This window comes from Physeter macrocephalus, chromosome 12 (genome assembly GCF_002837175.3).
Source record: "Physeter macrocephalus isolate SW-GA chromosome 12, ASM283717v5, whole genome shotgun sequence".
Taxonomy (NCBI): Eukaryota; Metazoa; Chordata; class Mammalia; order Artiodactyla; family Physeteridae; genus Physeter; species Physeter macrocephalus.
The window spans coordinates 24,499,202-24,506,335 of NC_041225.1; the positions used below are offsets into that span (position 1 = coordinate 24,499,202).

The 7,134-nt window shown below is 41.3% G+C and overlaps 1 pseudogene; it reads right to left on the reverse strand.

Annotated features, from left to right (window-relative positions):
• Positions 1–227: 227 nt before the first annotated feature.
• LOC102985835 (ninjurin-1-like) lies at positions 228–1,390 on the reverse strand (annotated as a pseudogene).
• Positions 1,391–7,134: the final 5,744 nt, after the last annotated feature.

A 7,134-nucleotide genomic window follows, 5' to 3' on the forward strand; every position in this document is an offset into this window, starting at 1 on the left:
CAGTTCTGTCTTCTGGGCCTCGCACTCCACGCTCGAGGAGCAGGAGCAGGCCCTGTGCTGGCCAGGGTGGCCTGACCGTGTGCGGCTTGTTTGGACGCAGTCCGGCGGGGCCAGCCTGGGCTATGGCGGTTCGGGGGAACGCCCGCACAGGAGGGTGGGCCTCAAGGGTGAGGCACCTCCTGGTCTAGGCAGCTGCGGTCAGGCACGATCCAGGGGCACCTGAGCCCCTACTGCTGGGGTGCCATGCCCACTGTGGGCTTCTGGACGCCAAAGGCAGTGATGAAGCCGCTGACCACGATGATGATGAAGACCAGGCCAGTGGCCACATTGCTGAGGAGGTCCAGCTTGGCATGCTTGGCAGGGCTGCTGAGGTCGCACCTGGCAAGGAAGACGAGCAGCACGCCCACACCTATCTGCGGCGTGAGGGAGATGGAGGTGAGGACCACCGGGGGACGAAGAAGGCAACGCCAGGGCCCTGCCTGATGACAGCCTTCGGCTGGGAGGCGCTGCCATCGGCAGTGCGACGTCCGTCCGCACGCTCTCGGCCACACTCTCCTTATTGGCATAGCGGTTCATGTTGATGGGCCAGTTCCTGCCCCAGCGGGGCCGGCGAGGCGTCCAGAGAGCCAGGCGAGCCCGGGCGCACGTCGCCGTTGAGCTCGTACTCCCGGGTCGAGAGTCCACGGTGCGGCGCTGGGGCAGCCTTGCTCCGGGCCTCAGGCGCCTCGGCCGCAGAGACCCCGCTGCGCGCCCGCCCTCCCGCCCTCTAATCGTGTATTTAAATAGTCAGTCTTTCTTATCAATATAGAGAGCAAGGCTCTCCTAATTACTTTTTTTTTTTTTCCAGAACTTTGAGTTCTCTGGACCACTAATGCCGTCCCATTTAAAAGTGCATTTTCTTAATCCTGCTGTGATAAACGGGCGTTTCTGTTGCATTCAGATGTACATTAATCATTTCACTTTCCCCCTCTTCACTAATATCTTAACATCTGAAATTATCCCATAGGGCAGTTTGGATATCACTGCCTTCCCATGTTGATCTTTCACAAAGAGAATAAGTTCAGTAGCTGAATGTCATTTATTCATAGTGAGAATTCTCCATGCTCTGTAGGGAGCCTGGATGCAGACAATGGGGAAAAGGCTCTGGATCACAGGGGAGAGGCATTCTAAACAGTGGACTTTGACTATCATAAGAAGGAAAAAATAAGTAGTTGAAAACAGCTTTGCAAGGCAGGAACATCAGAAGTAGAAAATTAAAGGTCTGTACGTTCGCAATCCGTGAAATTTCAGGGGGCAAAGCAGACACAGCCTCTGACCCAGGACAGGACTCTCACCTGGGAAGCTGCATTCCCTCCTCTTCCTCCCGCTCTGGTCGTTTTCTCCTGGACATTATGCTGAGGAACCACATCAGCATGTGGAGAATATGCCTTCAGCACCGTCAGCACAGCTCCTCCACCTGTGCCCACACAGCCACGGACAAAAGGACCTTGAAATGCCAACCTTTTGAAAAAGAGAGACTCAGGAACCATGAGCCCCTGAATGGAGGCCAAACTGTGAGCTTTTTCTTTCCTGTCTACACACACTCTCCCCTCATGCAGTTCCCCAAAAACTCTGCTACAGCACAGAGTAAGTGGACTACACTGCCCTGCCCCTTCCAGTCCCATGCAGAGCAGACACCGCTGCCTCCCCCAAGGAAGGAGGACCAAAGACTGGAAGCAACTCTCACCGATCACCCAGCAGCCCTCGGGTTTAAACCTGGCCTCACCTTAGAATCACCTGGAGTTAAAACAACACAGATGCTCCCACCCAGATCAACAGACAGACTCTGTGGCGAGGGCACAGGTGATGTTATTTCTAAATACTCATCATGTAGTACTAAGGGGAAACTACATAGGAACCACGGAGCAAACATTTCTTCTGCAGCTTCTAAGTGTGTACAAATTCGGGGGGAATCAGGGCCCCACTCTAAGTTATGATCCTCCTGTGGGTCCCATGAAATGGCCTCTTTAACAAGTTTTTTTGTTGGAGCAGATGTTACTCCCTCAGACCCGTATTCAACGGCACTGAGCTAGAGATATCAGGCATAGCACACCTGAGACCACTGCGTAGCGTGAAGGTTTGGGGTAAGAACTTCCAGAAGTGCAGGTCCCCTGGGCCCGAGTCCTAGGGGCTGAGCTCCTCCTGGAATGGGTGTGGCCTTGCTGCTGCCTAGGGTAGACGCTGCTGTGTTGGTGGAAATCACGTGGTGGGTTTAGGGATGTGTGAGGGGTCACCCTTAGAAATCTACCCAAAGGCACCCTTAGGCCTCAGGTCTTCTAGCCCCCTCTCCTCTCAGGGCCCACTTGACCCACAGGACTTCCCGGGGGCAGAGCATGGCCACCTGTCCTCAGGTGAGCTGAGACTCCATACCCCAAAAGATGCAGAGGACAAAGTTGTTTCCATCACAGATTTGTCTGAAAATAAACCAAAGGCAGCGATGGGGGGTGGATTAACATTTTGGGTTGGGAATGGACAGAAACCTTTGAACATAATGCCACGAATGCACATCTGATGATTAACAAAAAGAGTCGTGATCTATATTAAGTAGTAAAGCACACTGTAAATGAATCAACAGATCAGAATAACTTGTTTACTGTGTGTTTATGAATTGTAGCGTCACAGTTTGTTCTCCCGATCCCCATTTTACACTCTCTCACATCTTTAAAGTGCATTAATTAAATAAAAATTAGAGAAAAGCATACCTACTTTTTCAAATATTCTTTGGGAATACTGAATCATTTTAAATTTTTATTTTATTCCTTTTCAAAAATTAAATTTTTATACAATTTAAAAAGTTTACTTTCCATTTACAGTTATTATAAAATATTGGCTGTTTTCCCTGTTTGGTAAAATACATCCCCACCCAGAGCCAATATTCGTACCTCCCACTTCCCAGCCCGTATATTTGCTCCTCCACGCTCCCCCGTGGTAACCACCAGCTCGTTCTGTGTATCTGTGAGTTCGCTTTTTTGTTATATTTACTGATTTGTTGTCCTTTTTAGATTCCACATATATGTGATATCACACAGTACTTGCCTTTCTCTGCCTGACTTATTTCACTTCGCATAATGCCCTCCAACTCCACCCATGCTGCTGAAAATGGAAAATTTTTATTTTACTTTTTATGGCTGAGTAGGATTGCATTGTGTATATATATATATATATATATATATATATATATATATATATATATATATATATCACATCTTCTTTATCCATTCATCCGTTGATGGACACTTAGCTTGTTTCCATATCTTGGCAGTTGTAAAAACTGTTGCTATGAACATTGAGGTGCATGTATCTTTTGAATTAGTGTTTTGGGGTTGTTTTTGTAATCCACCCAGGAGTGGAATCTCTGGGTCATATGGTACTTCTATTTTTAGTTTTGAAATCTTTTAATATATCCCAATAAGTGTTTCAAGCTCCACTTACCAATGTAAATATTTAAATTTTAAGTGATTGTTTAAAACGCCATTTAGGTTCATAGCAAAAGTGAAAACATGACAGAGATTTCCCATATGCTTCCTGCTCCCAAACAGGTATAGGCCCCTCATGCTCAACACCCCACAGAATAGTGGTACATTTGTACTGTTGATGGATCTACATTGATACATCATACTTGTTCAAAGACCATAATTTACCTTACGGTTCATCCTTAGTGACGTACATTCTGTGGGATTGGACAAATGCATAATGACAAGAACCCATCATTATATCAATAGTATTATACAGATTACTTTAATTATCCTGAGAATTCTCTAGACTTAAGCTATTCATTGCCCCATCTCTGCCACCCTGGGCAGCCACTGACCTTTTAACTGTCTTATATATATGTCTTTAACATAATATCATATCTTTGGAATCATATATCATGTACCCTTTTCATTCTGGTTTCTTTCACTTAGTAATATGCATTTAAGAATTCCAGCCACTATGGAAAAGAGTTTTGGAGATTCCTTAAAAAACTAAAAGCTACCATATGATCCGGCAATTCCACTACTGGGTATAAATCTGAAAAAAACCAAAAACACTCATTTGAAAGGATACTTACACCCCAATGTTCATAGCAGCACTATTTACAATAGCCAAGACATTGAAACAACCCAAGTTACCATCAACAGAAGATTGACTTAAGAAGATGTGGTATATGTACCTGTATAATGGAATATTACTCAGCCATAAAAAGAATAAAATAATGCTATTTAAAGCAACATGGATGGACCTAAAGAACATTATGCTTAATGAAATAAATAAGACAGAGGAAGACAAATGCTATATGATCACTTATAGGCAGAATCTTAAAAAATAATATATAAATTTGTATACAAAACAGACACAGACTCACAGACATAGAAAACAAACTTATGGTTACCAAAGGGGAAAGGGAGAGGAAGAGGAACAAATTAGGGTATGGAATTAACATATACCAACTATTATACATAACATAGATAAGCAACAAGGATTCACTATATAGCACAGGGAATTTTATTCAATATCTTGTAATAGCCTATAATGGAAAGTAATCTGCAAAAAAAAATCAATACACTGTACAACTGAAACTAACAGTATTTTAAATCACTTACACTTCAAAAGAGAAAAAAAATTTCCCACATATTTTTATGGCTTGATAGCTTACTGTTTTAGTGCTGAATATTATTCCATCCCCAGAATATATTAGAGTATATTTTTCCATTCATCTACTGAAGGACACCTTGGTTTCATTCACATTTTGGCAATATTGAATAAAGGTGCTAAAAATATCCATATGCAGATTTTGTGTGGACAAATGTTTTAAACTCCTTTCAGTATACATCCATGAGAACACTTTCTGGATTGTACAGTAAGAGTATGTTCAATGTTGTCGAAAGCGTCAATCTGACTTCCAAAGTAGCTCTATTATTTTTCATTTCCACCAGCAATGAACGAGAGTTCCTATCGCTCCACATCCTCTACAGCATTTGCTGCCGTCATTGTTCCACATTTTGGCCAGTCTAAGAGTTATGTAGTGGTGTATCATTGTATTTTTAATTTGCATTTTAATGACAGCATGTAATCTGGATTATTCTTCTATATACTTACATGCAAAGTGTCTGTTTTCTCTGGTGAGGTGTCCGTAAATTGTGTTGGTCCACTTTTTTTTTGTTTTTGGTCCACTTTTTAACTGGGCTGATTTCTTATTTTTTTCTACCCAATCTGTATTGTTTTTTGCTTGCCTTATTGCATGAGGAAGAACTTTGAGTAAAATATTGAAAAGGAAGGATGGGAGGGGACATCCTTGATTTTTAACTGAATTTAGTGGGAAAGTTTCATGTTTCTTACCATTAAGCACAACGTGAGGTGAAAGTTTTTGTAGATTTTTGTTAACAACTTGAGAAAACTTTCTATTTCTATTTTACTGAGAGTTTTTATGAAGAATGAGTGTTGCATTTTTTAAAAAGTCTTCTGCATCTATTGATATGATAGTATAGTTTTCTTCTTTAGGTTGTTAACACGATGGCTGTAATTATTTGATTTTAGAATGTGGAACAGGCCTTGCATACCTGGGATAAATCCTTCTCATTCATGGTACACAATTCTGTCAAAACATTGTGGGATTCAATTCATTAATCTCAGCCACAACTACTGAGCCCGTGTGACACAACTACTGAAGCCCGCGTGCCTAGAGCCCGTGCTCGGCAACAAGAGAAGCCTGCGCACCGCAACGAAGAGGAGCCCCCACTCGCCGCAACTAGAGAAAGCCCGTGCGCAGCAACGAAGACCCAACGCAGCCAAAAATAAATAAATAAAGAAAATAAATTTATTAAAAAAAAAAAATGAATGAAGGCATTCAGCTAAATCCTTTTACACCCACTGCTGACAGAGGGCAGGGGAGTTTGACTCACTAACCTTCTTTCCATGCACTTCTCCCTAATAAGACAGTCCATTTAGAACTTGTCAGGTGGGGGAGAACACCATGTAGTGCACCAATCTCTACTACAGATTCTGAAACAGCAAAAATACAAAGATGATGAATCCTTCCAAAGGGTTCTGTCTATATTGTTACAGTGGTTTCCTTCCCACTGTGAACACTTTTCAAACCCTATCACTTGAATATGTTTTAATTTTTTTCAGCACCAAGAATGTTAACCTGTTGTAGTTACAGAGAAGGTAAAGAATGAATTCATACAACATTAAAAAAATACAAAGTAACTACAACAACAGCAGTAAAAAAACAGAAAACAAAGAAAAGGTAATTTTTAGTCCTTATCAACGATTAAGTTAAACTTTAACAGACTAAATTCTCAAATTAAATAACACAAAATGGTTGAATTAATTTTTAAAAAGAACCAACAATATGCTGTCTACGAGAGGCTCACTTTAATTTTAAGGACATACATAGGTTAAAGTAAGAGGATGTAAAAAGATATTCCATGACCGAGAGGGGTGGGATAGGGAGGGTGGGAGGGAGGGAGACGCAAGAGGGAAGAGATATGGGAACATATGTATATGTATAACTGATTCACTTTGTTGTAAAGGAGAAACTAACACACTATTGTAAAACAGTTATACTCCAATAAAGATGTTAAAAAAAAAAAAAAAAGATATTCCACGAAATGGCAGCCGAAGGAGAGCAGGAGTAACTATACTTGTATCTGATAATACATATTTTCAATCAAAATCGGTCACAAGAGACAAAGAATGTGAATATACAGTGATAAAGGGGTCAAATTATCAAGAGACAATTTTAAGTGTAAATATACATGGACCCAATACCAGAGTATGTAAATAATTAAAGCAAATATAAACTGCATGGAGAAAAAGCAATAAAGTAATAGTAAAGCACTTCAATACCCCACTAGTGAACACTGAACAGATCATCCAGACAGTAAATTAATGAGAAAACACTGACCTGAATGACACTTCAGATAAGTAAACATAACAGATATATACAGAACACAGGACTTGTATGACTGATCAAATAAGTGTTTTACTGTCTCTGTTAATCAATGAAATTGACCTTCCCGTGAAGAGGCAGGAATAATATAAGAAGAGAAGACCCAATGGAGCTTTAATTAAATAATTAATCCAAAAAAAAAAAAAGTAAACCACTGAACT